Source organism: Dicentrarchus labrax, unplaced genomic scaffold, assembly GCF_905237075.1.
Source record: "Dicentrarchus labrax unplaced genomic scaffold, dlabrax2021, whole genome shotgun sequence".
Classification (NCBI taxonomy): Eukaryota; Metazoa; Chordata; class Actinopteri; family Moronidae; genus Dicentrarchus; species Dicentrarchus labrax.
Window position 1 is genome coordinate 10566627 of NW_026136721.1, and position 20553 is coordinate 10587179.

The following is a 20553-nucleotide window of genomic DNA, read 5'->3' on the forward strand; positions in this document are numbered from 1 at the left end:
CTACATAATAAAGGCCAAAAATGGCCAAAAAATGCTTGACACAAAAAGAATGACTATATGTCCAGGCTTGAAAGGTTGAACAATTCAGTGAGAAATGGGAAAGAGAAATGGATTATTTGGTCAGCGTGGCTACGTCTATAAATGTAACATGCTTGATCATTCATGTACCATAAACATGCTTTTCAGAGGAATCAAAATGCAGATGCACTGACATATTATTACAATCAAGTTACTACAAACTCCACCACCAAACCCTCAATTTCAATCTCCTCAGCGCGCTCTAAAGCCATGAACATGTACTTACCCACTGCTGCATGTAAGATCCACTCTGATGATGTTTCCTCCAAAATGTTAGCCGCCACCTGTAAGAAACAAACACAAAAGCTAGATTATTTCCCAGTAAACAAACTGCCAATTACAAATCCAATCATGTTTTATAACTTTTAGTAAATCGAATCATCTACTGATGCCAGCACTGGTTGTTCCCACACTCAAGCTCATTTGTTGCTGGCTCCGTAACCCAGTGAGCTGTGGGATAATCTATGATATGGCACTGACTCGAGTGTTTAAAAAAATACTAGCTGCATGTTGTCAAATGAACAGGAATGCACAAGCTACTGCAACCAGAGTTCACCAGCTACACAGATGAGGTGAGAGCTCAAAATCCTTGCACATTCTTGCCAAGACATTCCACAGACATAACTGAATATATTTCCCTTCAAAGCCTCCCCCCATCCCAGCTCTAAAGCTCCAAAATGTCACCCTACTTGCTTTTCTCCCCGATATAAATCACCTCTCTGCCTCACAAAGGAGAGAGGATTTTACCTGGTCGTGTGTAAATGCATACATGTGCATATGTGGGAGTGTATGAATATGTGTGTGCGCATACGTTGAGGCATGTCTGCAGAGTGTTAAGCTCTTAATGTGCCTGTTGTGCCTGCCATGTTGACAGTTTTTGTCTGGAAGCCTTGTCAGGACTGTCCCTTGTTCTAAGAAGATCATTTTAGGCCCTGTGTTTGATTTGATTTTGTATGTTCATTAAACAAAATTATTTTTTTTGTGTTATGTGTTGAATATTATAAAGGGACAGAGTTAAATCACTAAGGGTACATAAACAACGCTTAGGTCTCCAAGCAATTCTGCCCTCAGATGTCAGTCAACAACTGCTGCTAAGTGAAATGGCCCCCTAGCTTAGACGCTGTTTCCACAAATTTCCAAGTTTTATCCTCTGCTTAAGCACAGAAAAATATGCATATTATATATATATTACAGCAATACCTTAAAATCTGACCTAATATCCATCCATATTCTTAATTTGCTTATAATACATGTGCCAAGTGGGAGTCAATTGGAAAATTTCAAATCTTTGTCTATTTCAAGAGTAGGACATAGCTGAGCTGGAGTTGAACTGCTGAACTAATAAATAAAGTACGCCCAGGGAGAGAAGGTACAAAGGTGAAACCAACAAATCTTTGAGACATCTGTGTCTGTTTTGTTGAGCCTGTGACAAACTGAAGGTAACATAACCTGTTGAGGATAGGAGTCGGTGCATCTTTCTCTGTGTGTGTCATGACATCACCAAGTCTGTTCCCAGTATTTTTCGAGGACTCAGTGGGCAAACAGGTTGTGAGACAAGGTTTCAAAAACACAGATCAAAGGAGGAGGTGTGTTACAAATGAGGTGAATTACAGTGTAGGAAAGAGATAACCGGTGTGGCGACTGCACTGCTGCCAAAACCCTTTCTTCGTAACTCCTTCAAAGGTGGAAGAGAGGTTGACGCAACATCTAAATATGTTCCACTGTGTGTTTATATAAGCAGCCCTGTTGTTACCTTGTATGTCCAGTTTTAGTGGAGGTTTGAAGGATTATAATATGTCTTCTGTGGATTTATGACTTTTTGAAGTCAAGATTCAGACAAACCTTTCAAAGACTGTTGTGTAATTTCAAAAAACGCATGGTCACCAAAGCGAAACTCAGAATAGTGAGAAGTTGGTGGAAGCTTTTTGACCCTGCAGCAGTGATAGCTAAATGCATGGAAGCAGCTTGGGAATGGTTTCAGACACATTCTTTAGGCTGCCTTTTTTTAGTCCCTTTGGAATCTGAATGATATTTCAGTCAAAAGGCGAGAGCAAAAGCCTGTGGTTGTGTGGGTGAAATTCGGATACCATCCAATGTTCAAAGCCTTGAAATACATATGCCACACAATGTTAAAGCATTCCTTTTCACAATTTACAATGCATAAACATGATGGTTTACAGAGGCCCAGGGTGATTATTTGCACAGAGGTCTAGTTTCAGCTATTTCAGGTTTTCTTGAGGCTGCCCCACGATGCCGCCCCACAAAGTGATTCTTGAAAGTGTTAAACCATGGGGCCCCCAGCCTTGGTGAACACAAAACACTGACTGTTTAGACTTCAAATATCCAATGCAGATTGTCCAGACTGCACAAGCTACAAAGAGCAACACACGCCTGTATGAAAATAAAATAAACTATTTGGGTATTTATGTTGTTTTGTACCAAAAATGCTGCCCTCCATTCCTCTAATATGACAGCATTTCACACATTTCTGAGTTTTATGAATGAGAGTGGTCTGCTTAATATATCAAGGTAGGCACCACTTCTGTGATTTCATGACAGCAATATATTGTTTCTCATAAAAGAGATGACATATGAGTCACATACTGCGTAAGATAAAGTCTGACAAGGTGCACTTTAAAACTCGACTTTGCTCTGGGTCATGTATTCATGGCATCGTCTTTCTGCACGTACCGAACATGAACTTACTGTCAGCAGCTCTGATAACACAAGAGAGAATGCACCAATTTCTCATTTTTCTAAAGTTGTGAAAAACCTAAGCAGAGCAGCATCTCCACAAGGGCCCCACTGATGTATCATGAAAGACTGTGACTTCTCAGTTTGCATTTGATACGGTGTCTTTTTAGCAGCCACGCGAGAAAGCCAGTTATGGGAAAACTGCAAAAGGGAGCGACAGGACGAGCTCCTGGGCCTTCAGAAGTCTTGTCAAAAGCCTTTCCTTTCTATGCTTTGTCCCACCGATATTCATCTTGCCAGTTGAAAAGTGAAGACGGCAAAAACTTCGGGCTTGAAAAGAACTTTTCAACTTCTAAGAGACACCTCGCAACAGGACTGAGTATTTGAAAAAAAAAAAAAAAAACTGAAACAGTGGGAATGGAAAGGACTTACAGACTGAGAGACATGTTAAAGAATCAGATACCGCGTTTGGAAAATGGAGCGAAGATGAATATGGCATTGTCCTCTGGTGAAAAGAGGAACCAGGCACATACAGAGTGTTGATTCTGGCTTGCTTTGTGTGCCCACATCCCTAAAATCAATTTGACATATCCCAATAAACATGTACTTAAGCATTCTATATATTCTCAGTCTGAATGTGCTTGAGTGTGTGTGTGTGTGTGTGTGTGTGTGTGTGAGGCAGATACAGATAGATATAATAGAAAGAGAGAGATTGTGTGCATGTGTGTGTGCTGATGTGCATATGCTGATGCATTAGCTACAACCATCAATAACATCTTGTTAGACAGAATTCTTCTCAGAACTGTCGTCCTGCAGCATGCTGTTAAAAGTAAAGTTTAATAAAGTTTGATCACCATTTATTTTATCTCAGAGATCAGTGGGGCCTTTCAAAATTTGCCGAGCAAAAACTTTCACTCCACATCTCTTTACCTCAACTCTGCTCGTCTCGGAAAAGAAAGCTGACTTCATCACCGCACCTCGAGAGTTTGACGAAAATGAACGCTAAGCTCTTGAATCCTTTCTTTCTTTCGCTCAATGGCAAAATGAATAAATGATATTCCTCCCTTTAATCGACGCACTCAGCGATAACAAAGAGACTTTGAGACACTTTGAGGACACCTAACGATCAGAAGCATCAGGAGGTGCTCTTCGTTTTCGGTGACGGACAGGCAGATCAAAAAGCAAGCCCCTTAAACGCTTCTACCCACTTTAGAATAATCTTGTTTTTTCCCTCTTTCAAGCACAAAGTGGGAAGAGAGAATGATCGTTTCATCTTTACTCTTTTCTCCAGTTTCAAAGTTATTTTGCCCGTGATAAAGCGCTCTGTATTGACGACTTCGAAGGTGCCTTGTCTCTTGAAAGAAGTGACATTTTATCTATATATAGTGTTAGAGCGTGCTTCAATTTAACTTCGTCTGGCGCAGAGCGTGTCTAGTGTTGATGTGGCTGACAGCTGCTGGTTGAAAGACACGGGGAAAGTACTGAAGATTCAAATGAAGTTTTGCCATGACGACAGGGGCTTGATGTATGCTAATCAATAGATGGGGTAGAAAATATGCTTGCTGGTGGAGAGAGAAAAAGGAAAAAGCGTGAGTGACAGAAACTTGTCAGACAGCACTCACCGAGATATCAAAAAGTCACAAAGTTTGCATCGCCACACAAGAGCCCAAATCGCATGTGGTATAGGCTACAAAAGGTTTGACTTGAAACGCATTGCATTTGATATAAAGGAAAAGAAATTGGGACAATTCTCCATATGCTGTGGCAGCAAGCAAGATTCTTCTTTTCTTGACAAGGGAGGGGGGCAGGCTTTGTCTCTGTGACACCTACGGTGAATTTCTGAGAATATTCTCTGTCTAGGTCTGTCTGAGCCTCTTCCAACCTTTAAAGGACACGGGCCATAGGATGTTGAATTTACATCATAAAACCCTGAACTGTCTAAGCAAGTAAAGGTGTAACACATCAGATCAAATATATCTAATTGAACAGACTGTGAAAGATGGACAAGGTATACGCTTTAAGAAACACTCTTCTATTCTTTATAGTTTATCAGAGTTGTTTAGAAGCTTAGTAATAATGTAGCCAGATGCTTACAAGTTTACCACCGTGAAGCTGCTCTCCAGGCTACCTGACGCAGAGAGTTTGGGTAAAAACCACAACATGTGAGCTGCTGCTGTTCATTTTAGCTTTCAGCTCAGCAGCCGGAGCTTTCATAACGCAGTAAAAAATCCCTTCCAGATGTGGATCCCTGTGGAATTCCAGGAAACACACACCATCTCCACTGATCTGTTCATCCACACGTATGTCTCGTATGTGTCAAAAACAACAGGTTGAGATGACTGAGACGGCAAATTCAATCACCAGCGACAGAAGACACGCCACTCTTGACTTCCCTCGTTTCATCTCTTAAATGTGGATTTATCAAAGTATTTCTGGGCTCTGCTCTATATGGAGGCTCTTAATTACATGTTGTTAAGCCACTACATGTGAAGATTTAATCACGCGCCTCTGTGTTAACCAAAAGAGACCCACATCATTAACACAAAACAAACATGAGAGTGTCATAAAAATGTAAAAGCCTGCAGAGGAGATTGAGGACACACACCAGAGCCATGAACGCCCAAACTCCAAACTCAAATGTTTGAACAATAAATGCTCACATACTAAAATCATGCTCATGTATACAGTGTCTGACTCAAATTTACACAAACAGAATAGATGTGTTAATGTGGGTACACACACACACACACACGCACAAGGAGCTATGTTATCACCAAATGTGATTAACGCTGTAAAACGATTAACATCAGGGTATTTATTCAAATCTAGACATCAAACACATTCTTTCTTCTTTTTTATCTCCGCAGATCACAGAAGTTACTGTCAGGGGAGAAAGGCGCCTTCCGATCAGCTCTGCGGCCAGCGCGGTCGGCCAAACAAGGGCCGCACTTTCAGCCCAACTCTCTCGCTCTCTTTCATCATTTACAGAGGGAGCGTGCCGCGCCAGCGCCGTCCTTCGCCAGGACAAGGCCGCTCACTGTCAGGCACACAATGGACAGTAGAGCTGGAGGTGGTAGTGGACTCATTGTGAAGGATGATGTCACCATCACCAGACCCTGACACTGGCAGACACCAAGCACAGGGTCGGCAGGGTCAAGAGTGAGGGTGGACGGCAAAGTGGTAACAACGACACAGGGCTGTAAGGTCGAGGGGGGGGCATGAATGGAGAGTGTGTGTCTGTGTGTGTTCAAAACATATACAGTCATGCATAGAAACAGAAAGAATGAAGGAGATCCAGACCAGAGAGACAAAGATGAGCTTTTGGACCGCTGCAGAGCTGTGATGCCGCCTGATAAAGTGGCATGTGAACATTGTCTCAGTGCACAGCCCTGAATACAAACAAAACAAATATTTTGTCACACAATTCAACTCTGACTACAGAGGAAGGCAGCGACACTGCTCCAACCAGGAGTCAGGAGCAATATTCTCTTCACCAGTGGTTCTCAACCTTTTTGGTGTCAAGGACCCACAACTTGACACACATCAGGCTGAGGACTTGTATTTGATAAGACATAGTCTCAGGGATTCCTGTCTGATAAGATTTAGTTATTCCATAAGTGTCTATACTGTAGATTGGAATATGTTAATGGAGAAGAGAGTGATTCTTATACAGTACATAATCTGATTGGGCTTACTTCTAGCCAATGAAATAACAGTGAAAAATTCCCCATTTTTCTGGGAATGCCCTGGAACCCCCTTATTCTAGCATACTAATCATCATTTACTAATAAGCTCTCAGACAAAACACATGCACTGTTTTCTGGCTCTGCCATGACATATCAAGCATTATTTATATACGCTGGGAGGCAAGAGGAGTTCAAAAAACATTTCCCTATCCATAGTTTATCTGAGAGTTTAATTTCATAGTTTTGTAGATTTCAGCTGAGAGCAATGGGGGGTAAAATGAAAGTGTCAGATACTTTTTAAGACCACAAAAAGCATTTTTAAATCTATTAGGGGCCTCGCCTCAGAGGCATTTCACTGTACTAGAGCAGAGCTACTGACCTAAAATCATTTAACACTTTGTATGTTTTACTCCAACATACAGGAGACATTTCCTAGTTTGCAGCTGAAGAACTTACACACAGACAAAAGCAAAAATGTGACATAGCTGCTATGCTGCGTGAAGTATTTCAACTATGGAAACATTCCTTGTGTGTATGTGTGGGAACATCAAAACAGTTTTAATTGTGGCTAATCCTGGACTAAGATTATTTCTAATGGGAAATCTTCAGTGGAGATGCGCCGACTCAATTTCCATCTGGGATTATTGAACTCTTTCATTCACAGGCTTACATCTCAGTGTGGATAATCAGCCTTTAGTGTCTTGGCTTGCCATTAAAAAACATGGAAATATGATATATATGGTGTAAACACACATGCTGGTGTGCACCCCCACATGTACACACACACACACACACACACACACACACACACACACACACACGCACACTTGTTTATCTACTGTAATGTGGTGATACTGTAACCTTGCTGGATGTAGCCTAGTGTGAATTTGAGATGTGTTCTTTGCTTTTTTCGCTTTTTGGAAAGGAACATGAGGCCTAGGACGCCCATGTAGGTCAAAAACAAATCCTGCGCCTCAAGCTGGGAAGCCAGAAACTTCTTTGAGCATCTGAGGGAAAGGAGCAGGAGCACTGAGTTTCTTCCAGGTGCTGCTTTTCACAGTGGTAATCCTGCCACGGCGTGACTGTGATTTTTACAGAAAATCTCTCCAAACAGGGCCCAGATGGTGGGAGGTAGAAGCACACACATACACAGAAAACACATTCATTCACAGCACACACACACACACACACACACACACACACACACACACACACACACACACACAGGACTGTATACAGACGCAGGCGCACACTTGTGCTTATAAAGTACAAAGCTTGCTCGCGCGCACACACTCAGACTAAAGGTGAGAACTGACTTGTTGCTCCTGGGTGGTCTCTGTGTAAGATAAGGGCAGGCAGGAATAAAGCCTGTTGGTTACGTTGAGGCACAAGTTTGGGACTGTTTCGTTATGTTCCTCTTTTATACACATGTGGAATGTCTGTGGCAGAGTGAGAGCTCGTTCCTTTCTAAGTTTAGCTCCGATTACAGAGAGCTTTCTTAATGACAATGAGTCAGGACTGACGCTATATAAACCTCCTCCTCGGCTCTATTTCTACTCTCATCAGCTCTGTTTGTGGAGGAGTTATATGTGTCCTAATACAGGAGACACCTCTGCTTTGTAGCGCTGTTGGTCAGGCATGAAGATCCTGACAGTGGTTAGCATGTGGAGGATGTGGATATGGAGGACGTTTGAAATGAAGAGATAAAAGAGTTAATCTTCTACCGTTTCTAAACCGATTCCCTCCATAGCTCCCTATTTATGTGCAGGGAGAGAAAGGGAAAAAAAAAAAACTTGCTCCATCTCTCCCAGCCTTTCTCCATCTCTCCCTTTCTGTTTCATGTGGTTACTGGAACAACAATGTACATTCTGAGTGCTAGGCCTTTGATGTTGTTGCATTCACCGAGCCGTCTTAAACCGGAGGAGAAAAGAGAGGGCGAAAAAGACGCAGGAGAGATTCTGTGGTGTGCTTTTTCTCTCCCTCTTTCCATCTCTCTCTCTCACTGGCAAGGCATCTGACATCTCCCGGCAAAAGACAAATTCGGTTTCGCCTGTTAAGTCGTCAGTCAAAGCTGCGCAGGAGTTTTTTTTCCTCTTTCTTGCTCTCTCTCTGCCTCTTTCTCTCCCTCTCTCTCTCTGTCTTTGCTTCATTTCCGTGGATGCGGTGTTGTGAAGGCCGCTTACACGCTTTTCAAACAATAACAGTTCACCCCCCCACCGCAAGTTTCCTCTCTGCCAGAACCCTACACATGCCAGCACATCCTTTAGAGAGCCTTGAACCGACAACAAACGCTAAGCATTTTCACCGCAGAGAGAAAAGAGGGGCCCATCCGCAAGCCCCTATGTAATTAAACTAGATCTAATACTGTTATATGTTTCTTTTAGTGAGAAAGAGCATTTCAGGGGCCTCTTTCTCACAGCAGTGAATAGCTGTTTCCAGGTCAACACAATGCCCGCCACAGAGAGGAATAAAGCTATAGGAAAAGGACATTGCACTTGCATTTGGAGGCCTCAGAGAGTGAGATGTGCACGACAGCATTGACCTCAAAGAAAGAATGATGAACTTTACCCTGTCCTTGAGCTTCAACTGCCTGAGCTTACAATCACAGCATTTACATGCACTTATATTTTCTAGTAAATCCCACTATAACACCCCAACCAGTGTGTAAGTCTGTCTCTCAATACTTTACGACTTCCCCAGCCCATTCATCCCTAACAAAGACGCAAATCTTTAGAAAAGAGTTACAAATATACACTTTTATTTTTAAAAAACAAGGAAAAACAGGAGAAAATAGAGCATTTGTTGGGGGCTATTCTCAGGTGTGGATATGGTTCGCTAGTGAGTATTTAGGGCACCAAAACAGTGTATATGAGAGTCAAAATAAACTACAGAGGCAGTGTTCATGTTAATGAAGGAACATGTTAGCAAGTGCAACAATGGGGCTGATTTATATGTTTTAATAGTTTTTGGATGACAATGGAGCTCTGTGGCACAGAGGAACATATCAGCTTTTGGAAAATACAGACAATAAGTTAGTGAGGTCAATTCATTGTTGGTTTTTCATTTGTCGACAACAGGAAAAAATATAGCCAGCCTTATCCTCTTGGTAATTTGATTATTCCAGGCTTTCAGCAGTAACCTCATGTCTGAAACATGAAATGGAGAAATTCCCTTAATAAATTATTGGTTTAAAACTACCCTCATAGTGAGCCATCTGTTTTCCAGTACATACAGTAACACTCCACAGTGAAGGATTTCTGTCATGATGCTAATTGTACTTGGCGTAGTTTTACCACCAGGGCCTTTTGCAACTCTCTGTTACATATAAGAGACAGCCTGGAGTGTCTGAAAACCAACATCCTTCCAGTGCCCCTGTCCATCACCTTGGCAGAAACGCATCACATCTCAATCTCTCGCTTCCGCGGTAGTCTGCTCGCCATTGGTCCACCTCCAGCCCGGCCTTGCTGCTTATACTGAAGGCAGGAGGAAAACATAAAAGACACAATCAAACACGAGGCATCAGAGCTGTCACTGGAGCCTGCAGAATGCAAAGTGTTATCAGAAATACAGCTGAACCTGGTCCTCTGGTGCTCTGTCCTTCCCACAGGCAAAGTTATCCTTTCAACTGACTATGGCTTTCAATAACACACAAACAAAAAAATAACGCCTGCATCGTCAACTTCAGAGATGGCTGAGTGTTTGAATATTCAGACAACATCGGAACACTGTTAATGGTGTGATATCTTATATCCGTTCTGAGTAAAGTTGCTACGGGAAAGGAAAATGAGAACCAAAAACTGATAAAACACTGAATATTAAAGCGTGCCTACGTGCTGGTATTTTTAGTATATCCATGATAATTTCCCCTCATACAAGTCTGCGACTGTTAACACTTTTATATGACAATAGACTGAGCTGAAATTGTTAACCGTGCATTAGGCCTATAGCCTCTTTGAAACGCTGAACACAGTGACACTATTGTCACAATAAGGGGAGGTGTGAGGATGTGCAGAGAGAATACCCAGAAGCCTCAAATACCCCACTGTCGCTGCAGATGAAAGGACCCCACCAAGCCAAATCACTTTATCAGCCCAAACAGCCTCTCTTATTGTGGGATGCCTCTCAGACGTTGGGTGCTGAGATGTCACACCACTAATTGAGAGTCACAACAAGGACCCTTGTTTGGCCCGCTCCACCGGTTGTGTACAGCTACTGTAATCACCACAATAATTTGGCTCCCTGAAACATCAAATGGTGGTGTGGAAGCTGCAGGAATTTGCATTGCACCCTTTGATCTGGGAGATTTAAACAAAGCGAGCTCCCAGCCTGCGAAGGGCGTGAAGGTTGCATCGTCCTGCCCTCCCTTGTCTGCCTGTCATTCCTGCCTCTGTCTGAACCACCTCTATTGTCGTTATTATTTTGGCTACAAAAGCAACAGAGCGATAAAAATCACGCATTAAAGACAAATATAACCTAGGGTTGACCAGGAGCCTTGTTTGTCTATTACACACAAGCGGAGACAGACATCAAATTGGCGACATACCAGCAACCATCTAAAAGTCTGCGGATTACATTTCACAGAGTAGGAACTTTTGGGTCTGTAAGTCAGTGTGAATTCATGAACATCAAAGCATCAGTTGATTTAAGATATAGTTATATATATAAATTTTTCGGGTGGTAAAGTTGGAATTATACATGCTTGCAATACAGCCATTTAACAAGATGAATACAGCCATACTAGCAGCTCTGTGAGGCTGTTTAGCTAAACAGTGCTTTTAAAGGTCCGGTGTGTAACATTCAGGATGATCTATTGAAAAAAAAAAAAAATAATCTAATATGAGTTATAAGTATGTTTTCATTAGTGTATAACCCCCTTTAAGTAAGAATTATGCTCCACTAGTCCACCATGTTCCTACAGTGGCCCAGAACGGACAAACCAAACACAGGCTCTAGATAGGGCTGTAGTTTCTCCTTCTCACTTGGAAGGGGAGGGTGAAGCGAGGGAGTTGCAATCTGCAACTACACCACTAGATGCCACTACATCCTACACACTGGACCTCAAAATGCTAACATTATCACACTAACATCCTCACTATGACAATGTGAAGCAGGTTAAGCAGGTGTTATGTTTAGCATGGTCACCATCTTACTAACATCAGCTAGTTAGCACTACAAAGTACAGCTGAGGCTGCTGGGAATGTCATTAGTTAGGAAGGTATTCAGTCATAAACCCATAAACGGTCACCTTCCATGGAGTCATAAAGTGTTACTGTAAATAAATTAAAATTGTAACCTGATAATGACACTCTCCGGTCATCACCAGTGTTGTTACAATTCATCTTGAGGCAGACTTACATGTTTGTATCACATGTATTGACAATCCACTATACAATCTGTACACATTTCACTAGATCATGATGGCATGAGAGGAAAAGTCGGGGGGATCAAGTCAATGGAATCCGGGAAGGTCTGGGCTACATTTTGTGCCATTCCATTTAGTCGATATTGAGATATTTCACAAGAGACCTGGTGGTGGCACTAGAGGAAAAGTCAGGAGATCTACCAACTCATTAGCATTCATCTGTATATAATGGCAATCCAATTTTCATCTGGACCAAAGAGGTGGACAGACCGAGAGACCAACAGACCAACATAAACCTAAAAAGCTATTGATCTATAAATAAATGATTAACTGAGACACACCATACAACAAAAAGAAATCCAGCATGTTCAAGTATTATTTTATCACCATGGTTACCTTCTTTTATTCATGGCATGATTTGCTTTCAACCTCAATTCTGAGCCCAACTGCTCATTTAGGCAGATAAAATACATCTACATGTTGCCCCATCTACATTCCTTATCTGCTTCCCAACCAGCTAAACCCACCGAGGAGGAACACTTGACACTGATTTCACATCATTGTCTGTGAGCGACCTCATCCTTTCCTCTTCTCCCTCTGTGGCCCCCTCAGTGAGATCTGTGAGCTCACCCAGCCATGCGTACTGACGTCTAATCAACAGCAATTAACCCTGGCCTCATTCACGGGCCGCGGAGCTAGGAGATAATGAAGACGCCACTGTGTTTTGTTTTGTTTTTTCACACGCTGCTTTTGTCACCCGGACGCTTCCCTCATGGCTGACTGACAATGGAATGTGATCAGCTGACTCGGGGAAAGTGGACCCTCGATACTGCTGCTGGGTCAGTGCGAGCAAAGGCTGTGATGTAGGAAATAAGATACTGTACAAAGTGTGAGGCTGTCTTGATTTCCAGAGTGGATTCTGGGTAAGATGTTATATACATGGGAAGATTGGAGCCAGTGTTGCTGATGTGTGACAGACCTTGTTTTGGGTGTTTTAATTCCATTTCTCATTCCTTGTTGCAGAGATAATGGAGTTCCTGGCCGATCCTTCCCCTGCATCTTTGGTCTCGCTTCAATCTCGCTAGGCCAACCTAGACAACAAATAGGCACAGGACACATCCACACAGTGTTACAGTCTTTTGTTTGAAGCAAAGGTGTTTTGCATAACAGAGCTAGCAAGCAGATCTCAGATGGAGTTTTGGAAACCACCTTCTAATCTTGAGCAGAGAAGGACGATTCAAGTGTCAGTCAATCTCCCCTGTGAAAAGCAGGCAGGCTAGTTGGAGCCTTCGATGCAAAAATAGCACGGGAGATAGAGGACACCCCTGCTCTACCCCCACATCTGACCTTTGAAGAAAAATGTCTACATCAAATACTCTGAATTATCTATTCAAATGCCTGGAAACAATCTTTAGACAATGACACATCAATCAAATGCTCCCTGAACCGGGGATGGTTGTTTATATAAATGCTGTCCATCTGGGGGAGAGATCTCAGCAACGTTACATCTCTTTTTCTGTGGGGAGATGGCAGAAAAAAGAAAGAAGGAAGTTCATAGAAAAACTTAAAATTCTGCTTTTTTTTCTCTCCTCTCCTTTTTTTTTTTTTTCTCAAATCCCAGCGTGAATGTGTCGGCGAGCTCGTGGTATGCACCAAGATGAAAAGTAGAGGCCATCCCTTTGAAATCCTCCTCAAGTCAAAATTACCATTTCATTTCAACTCCAGCCAGGAAACGGAGAGCGGGGCCACTGCTAACTGCTTTGGGCATATCGTTATTTATTGTGTGTAAACTTTGGAGGAACATTGTTGCCTGGGAAAATGTGTTGTGTGGGTGGTGGAAGTGAGCAGTTGGAGCAACCACAAAGGGAGAGATCAGGCCTATTTTCTCTGTAGGAGGAACACATAAAAGTGAAAATAATGCCCATTATTACAGAAAAACAACATCAGACTTCTTTGCTCATAATTTTCTAACAGCTAAGAAGTTACCACTGAAGACAAACAACCAACCAGTTGACCCTATTTAGGTAACTGCATTATAATTTTTTTCCCTGCTATTTTAATTAGTGAGCTTTCTGTGTTAAGTGGGCCATTATCTGAGTTGGAAGTAACTGCTTTTTCCATAATGGTCACATTAAGTGTGTCATGTCGTTTTATTTAGTTGGCTTTATTTACCTCTTCACGACAGGGGGTTAGCATTGCCTGAACTATATACAGTGGTCCTACTCGCAGAGACCTACACTTTTAACAAAGTGATACTTTAATCAAGTGTTTGGAGAACAACTACAAATTAAATGACTTTAAAATTCGTGTCCTTAATTTGAGCCAGATAAATGATCAGGAAAAATGGAATACTGTGACAACTTGTAGCTTGATGGTTCTTGGTCTTTGGTATCTTCTTCTTTGGCTCTTAGTAGCCATGCATCATATTGTAGTTAACAGTGGTACTCCATTCAATACCACTCATCCCTCTTCAGGTAGCAGTTTTAAGTTTGTCAAACTTGAGTGGACACGTTTGGTTTGCATACATTAGGGCAGTGGTTCTCAGCCTTTTTGATGTCAGTGATGCCCAAATTGATACACATCAGTGTGCAGACCAGTATATGACCAAGAATAAAACCTATTAAGAGAACAGCCAATCTTTCATTCGGCAAACTTCTAGTCAATGAAATAACAGTGAAATTAAAATTTTCCTAATTTTTCTGGGAACCCCCTCAAGGACTTGAGAACCACTGTATTAGGGAACCTGCTCTTCCTAGCTCACCGGCTTGACTGAAGCAGAGCTAATTTGGGATGAATATTTGATTTCTCACGTGGACAGAAACATTGCTTCAAATGAATGATGTTGCCCTGTGTCTGTTGGATGTGTATGTAGACAATTGTTCCTGTTTCTAGCATATTTGATATGATATGATATGACAACCTGTGTTTCCAGCTTGATCTGTGGCCCCCTAGTGGTCAAAAAACAATGAATGCAGCTTTAAAGTTAGCATGATTCAGTATCACTTTAATCATTTGTAATCACCATTCAAAAGAACTAAATTATTCTGCTTTAACAATAGGTTAATGTAAGGGGGGGGGTTTACATGACACATACTAGCAGTAAAGTAAGCAGTAAAGATTCTCTCATCCTGTTTTCTTCAGGTAATCCACACATTAAACACATACATGTCCAGAAATGAACAAAGCACACACTGCTTGTCAGTTAACGTTAAGAAACATATGATTTATACCATCAATCATACTGTAAATGTTGTGTTATTCTTCACACATATGATGGCTGTTATTATAGTATTTAATAGAATTAAGACCACAAAGAGAGGGTGTGGACAGAGCCCAGTTGATTCATGACCAGCGGGGAAGCAGCAGAACTTTGTTGACTGTGTTCTCGTCTAACAAAAAAGTACATCTAATCTTAAACATATGGCTGAAGCCGGGGATTCATGCATGACAGCATGCAGAGTGTGGAAAAATACTGCTGTTGTCTTCTTTTTTTTTCTCCCCAAAAAATGTACGTCTGCTCCTTTACGTCCTGGATGTTTTTGCCAGTTTTAGACATTTTAACATTATGAAAATATTTTTTTAAGCTGAAGTTAAATTAGTTTATCTCAATTTTGGTCACAGTAAATATGTAAACTGGATATTTTTTAACAAAACAAATGAAAAATCTGAAGAAAAACACAGGAGTTTGTTACAGAAGGCAACATAATGCAGATTGTTTGATTGATTTCCTTAAAGACCTTGCCAGGCATGATAAAGGGAAAGATTTGTATGTGCGAACAGTATAGATCTCAGGACTCACAAGGCTGTATGGGTGTATATGTCTATATATTGCAATTTCCCAACTGTAATACAGATGAGAACTGTATTGGAAATGTATGAGGAAGGTTCTGACAGAGAGGATGTGTTTTGGTCTTTTCCCATCACTTGTTACAATTTAATGAAGTGAATCACAATTGGTCTGTAATCCAAGAGTGCAACAATCCTGCCCTGACTCAGTAACATCAGCTTGGCTGTCCTCAGAGAAATTCTGCAAACGTGTCGGTTGAAGGAGTTGAAAACCAAGCTGGGTGTTGCATATATATTTGGACTATGAGGGCTTGTTCATTTGTTTTATCTATCCCACTTTTTGTTTCCTCCACCTCAATTTATTTGTACTGGCCTCGGAGACATCGGACTTGGCTGTAGCGCGTATATATTTAAACAAGGGCTATTGAGGGTAGAGGGAAGTGTTCGACTAAACTCTAGTCGGGCCTTCTCAAACATTTAAACACAGTTCTGTCCGTTGGGGCAAGATGTTTACCTCAGCTGGTTCTTTTCCCGCTACACAGACCCGCCGGTCTTTCTCAGCTCTGTGCCCTGAAACAGCAAAGAAGAAGACAGAAAGTCAGAGAAGATGAGTGTGTGATAGGAAGAAACAAAGACAGGGCAGTTGCAGGAAGTAAACAAACCAGTTGAGAGAAACACAAAGCGCAAGGAAAAGACAGATGGAAACAAAAGGGAGTCAGTCGCACAAGACTATATCATCTTACAGGAAGCACAGACTCTGATACTTTAGCCACTGACCTCTCGTACACAGGAGTGGGGGTGGAGGCGACAAGGGTTCTGCAGGCCCCATCTGCATGGCTTGTCCCCGGCTATGTGGACATGTGCAGCACCTGGCCCCACGCCAGCGCCCAACGCCCCTTTGTGATGGCCAGTGTGGCCGGTTGGGGTCTGCCTTTGATCCCGGGCCAAGTATTCATCTCTAAAGGAAGAGGAAGAGCAAAAAAAAAAAAAAAAAAAAAAAGAGAGAGCGAGAGAGAGAGAGAGAGAGAGGAAAAAAGATAAACAGAAAAAAAAAGGGGGGAGAGAAAAAAAAGTCAACCTCTGCTGCCAATTATTGGAAAAACATCAAGGTCTTTTCTGTGTGTGTAAAGAGAAAGAAGAGAAAAGAAAAGAGGAAAGGGGAGGTAGAAGGAGAGATAGCCGTTTGATGGCTTGGCTCTGTGTTAGTTGGAGGATTGTGGCGAGTCGAGGCGAGGCGAGGCAGAAGCTGACCTGCAGGAGGTGATTACAGGTGGAGAGAGGTATTTGTCTGGCTGCTAAGACTCGTTTTTTGGTGTTTCCTTTTTTCACCCCTGTATGCCCTTTTTTTATCTTTGCCTCTCTCTCTATCTCTCTCAGACTCACCCTCTTGTTGTTGCCATCCTTATCTGTTCCTTTCTTTCCGTTACCACCGTGTGCTGTTAAACCAGTTCACAAGGACAAATAAAGGTCATGTCTTTGTCTCTGTTGGTGTCTGTCCATCTATCTGTCTGCACCGTTCTCTTTCTCTTTAGTCTTGAACCCATACACACACATTAACCGTGTCACTAAAGCAGGAAGCAGCCGTGAATGACAGCCCATATACTGAAGGAGCATGTCAGACAAATGATGAGGATGTCATGACAACAAACAGAGGAGAGGATTACAGTGTTGTCAGTAAGCAAGACACATTTTAAAGCCCGTGAAGAGCAGAAATAATCACATAAATGATGCAGGTTACACTTTCACAGCAACTCTAACTTGGCCTAACAGGCTCAAGGCTCTTTCTTTCATTTCTTTTTTTTTTCTTATTCAGGCGTTTGGCTCTATGTACATGTTCTTTTTCATAGAAAACAGCCTCACATCACTAGTCAAAGCATATTTGCTCAGTATAAATATACTCTTTTACTACTGGCTATATAGGTTCAAATATGAAATGACTTGTTTGGTGTAGTCTTTATGATAGGGGAGATAGGAGCATTACTTTAGTCACAACCTTTTAACCTCTTTAGGCTGTCATCACCTCCAGCTTAGTTATAAACAGAGGAATAACTTAAACTCTAGGATTTAAAGGTCCATTTTCATGGTTTGTTACAATTTTGGTCCTATTTTATAGTCTCTGTATATGTACACCAAACCCTTTTTGTTGCGTTTTCATTACATTAGAATGAGCCATTTATATCTATAGATATAAATATATTTATCCTTGGAGTCTACTATGTTGAAATGACATGTTTCTAAAGTAGTCCAGAATGGACAAACCAAACACTGGCTCTAGACAAGGCCTTGGCGTTTTCACAAGTTTTGCAGGCTGTTCTCATTGAATGGGACATGAACAGTGTTCACTTAGTTGCAATCTGCAACTTCACCACTAGATGCCACTAAATCCTGCATACTGGTCATTTAAATAATAATTTCCAGTTTATTACAATTTGAGTCTTACTTTTGGCTGTTATTTCCATCACATATGATAACACTGTACTCTCCACAGTAACTGCTGAGATCTGGGAATATGGTGATGTCACACTAACATAGGACAAGAAACAATCATATGGTAAAATAATCAAAAGTTTAGATAAGATTAGATTATCTAAACTATAGTCTGACTGATCCTCTGGATATTTGAGGCCAATATCGAGATAATATAGAGAAAGAGAAATTATAATGGCTTTCCTCAATCTGGTTATTAAAGAATTTATTGAGGAGGATATTTCACAGTTGCAAAATAAAGTTTTTTATATTATAGCAAACAGTTTATTTCTGTACTGCAATTTCTTGTTATTAGCTATCATTTGCACCAATAGCAATTTATCTGTAATAAGCTATTATCGGAAGATAATAATAACAAGCTGCAGTAGACAATTAAAGATTACCATAATATTATTTGGTTCAAGCAGCAAAAAAAAGTCTTCCAACATATTTATACATACAGTATATGTCCTGTATGACACACAGATACACCTACATCAGTTACTTTCATATCCAGCTTGAGGTCAGGCATTTGGCATGAGGGGCCTAAACACTGTTCATATGCATCACTTGCTTCCTCTCCTCTGCCTCCGTCCTTGTGGACAAAGAAACAGAACAGACAATAGCACATGCATTGATCACCAAGGACGGGTTTCTATCGCTCTCTCTCCCTCGGCCTCTCCCTCTGTCTCTCTCTGTAATTTTCCTTTCATGGCTGTTTTTCCTGCTGTCTCCCGAGACCTTCTGAGTCGACGAGAGAAAGCACAAACTGAACATTAAAACGCCCCGCAGCCCTTTAAACACTTGTCATTTGTCCTTTGTACAAATCATGGCGAGAGTTGCTATAGAGACTGCTCTTTTTTTTAAAACATTTCTTTTTTTACCAATTCTTGTTTCATTAAGTCTGCTGGTGAGACAGAGAGAAGGAGGGAGAGGAAAACAGACAGTGAGAGAGAAAACCACAGTCAATTATTAGTACAGGGGAATGATCAAAAAACGAGCCGTTTAAAAATCCAATTTGCCACGGGGGTGTAAGATGAGAGATGAGTGAAGGACAGTCAATGTACTGCGGATCTCTGTGGACATTGACCAACATACAGAAGACAGATGAAAGGGATGAGAGTTTGCTTGGATGTTTAGTCCACAGTTTAATCATGACGGATGAATATTGTGTATATGTAACAAGGCTGTGAGTATTTTCGGCAGGTTCTCGCTCTGTTTGTAACATGTAAGTATCTTTCTTTTTGTATGTTGTATGTTTTTGCATGTCTCATTGTTTAAGTGTATGTACCGTGTACGGATGCCTGTGTGAGTGTGTGTTCATTAGACTCCTAGTACCTGCGCCCAGCCATGGGCGTTTAATTCAGTGAGCAGGCAGGGGCATTATCACACACTACCATCACTAATCCCCGTGGAATGAAACACCGACACTTTGATGTCTGCCAAAGAACACTGCTGTAGTATTTGGAGGCAAGACCGTGCATCACGTACAAGCCATAATTAACAATCTATAGCTGGACTGGAGCCAGGCAGAGCGGTGGAGGTGCCATGAGGGCGGGAGAAAAGAGAGTCAAAGGAGAAAGAGAGAAAGACACTGGTGGTATAGAGCCAGAGGCAGGATGGTACAGCTTGAAAGCATGTGCTATATGTGTGTGTGTGTATATAAATGTACATATATGGGGGCTGAGGTCAGTGGTGGAATCCATCTGTAAAACTATACTTACATTTAAAGTATTTCTATTTTATGCTACTTTATACTTATAATTCACTACATTTATTTGACAATATTAATCATTAGTTACTTTTCTGATTCATATTATTAATACAAAATATAAATCACCTTATAAATTATAATGTTTTATTATGGATTTACTTACCAGCAGCATATAAAGTAAATAAAATAAGTCTTTACCAGTTTCAACATTAGTGATGCTTGTATGTATCTTGATGCATCACTGAATTGAATACATCATTCCTCACAGTGGTCTTCATCATCACCATCACTGCGTACATTTATGATGTCTTATTTATTCTCCTGTACAGCACTTTGGTCAACTTTGGTTGTTTTTAAAGTGCTTACCAAATAAAATTGGATTGGATTGGATCACTGATTATAAGCTAGTGATATATAGTCTTCTGATGGGCCATTCTGCATAGAGAGTATTTGAAATGAGTACTGGAAGTATATTTAGATTCTTATGCATATTAACTTTCACTTAAAGATCCCCTGCAGACATGTAGTACAACATAGACAAACAATCTGAATTGAACAATAATGTGTGTCTGATGTGGTTTTAAAAATAAAATAAATAAAATAATATAATTTCCACATTCAAATCCTTGAAAAGGCATCTACTTAAAATCAGAAATGTCCACTTTCAGCAGATGAATGTGACAACATCCTAGTGTCAAACTCTGCACATACAGCATTCTGCACAGTGAAGCTCAAACATCACACTGTAGGAACAATAAGAACATATA

General features: G+C 41.2%; 1 protein-coding gene across 1 annotated transcript in view; it reads right to left on the reverse strand.

Moving 5' to 3' along the window:
* Positions 1–20553, reverse strand: part of LOC127355296 (axin-2) — a 74007-nt gene that overhangs the window by 32055 nt on the left and 21399 nt on the right. Inside the window, exons 3-6 of the mRNA XM_051386030.1 lie at positions 16384–16564; positions 16121–16176; positions 12800–12911; positions 305–362 (exon numbers count right to left, since the gene is read on the reverse strand). The gene's annotated coding sequence lies outside the window, so the exon portion shown is untranslated. The remainder of the gene's footprint in view (positions 1–304; positions 363–12799; positions 12912–16120; positions 16177–16383; positions 16565–20553) is intronic.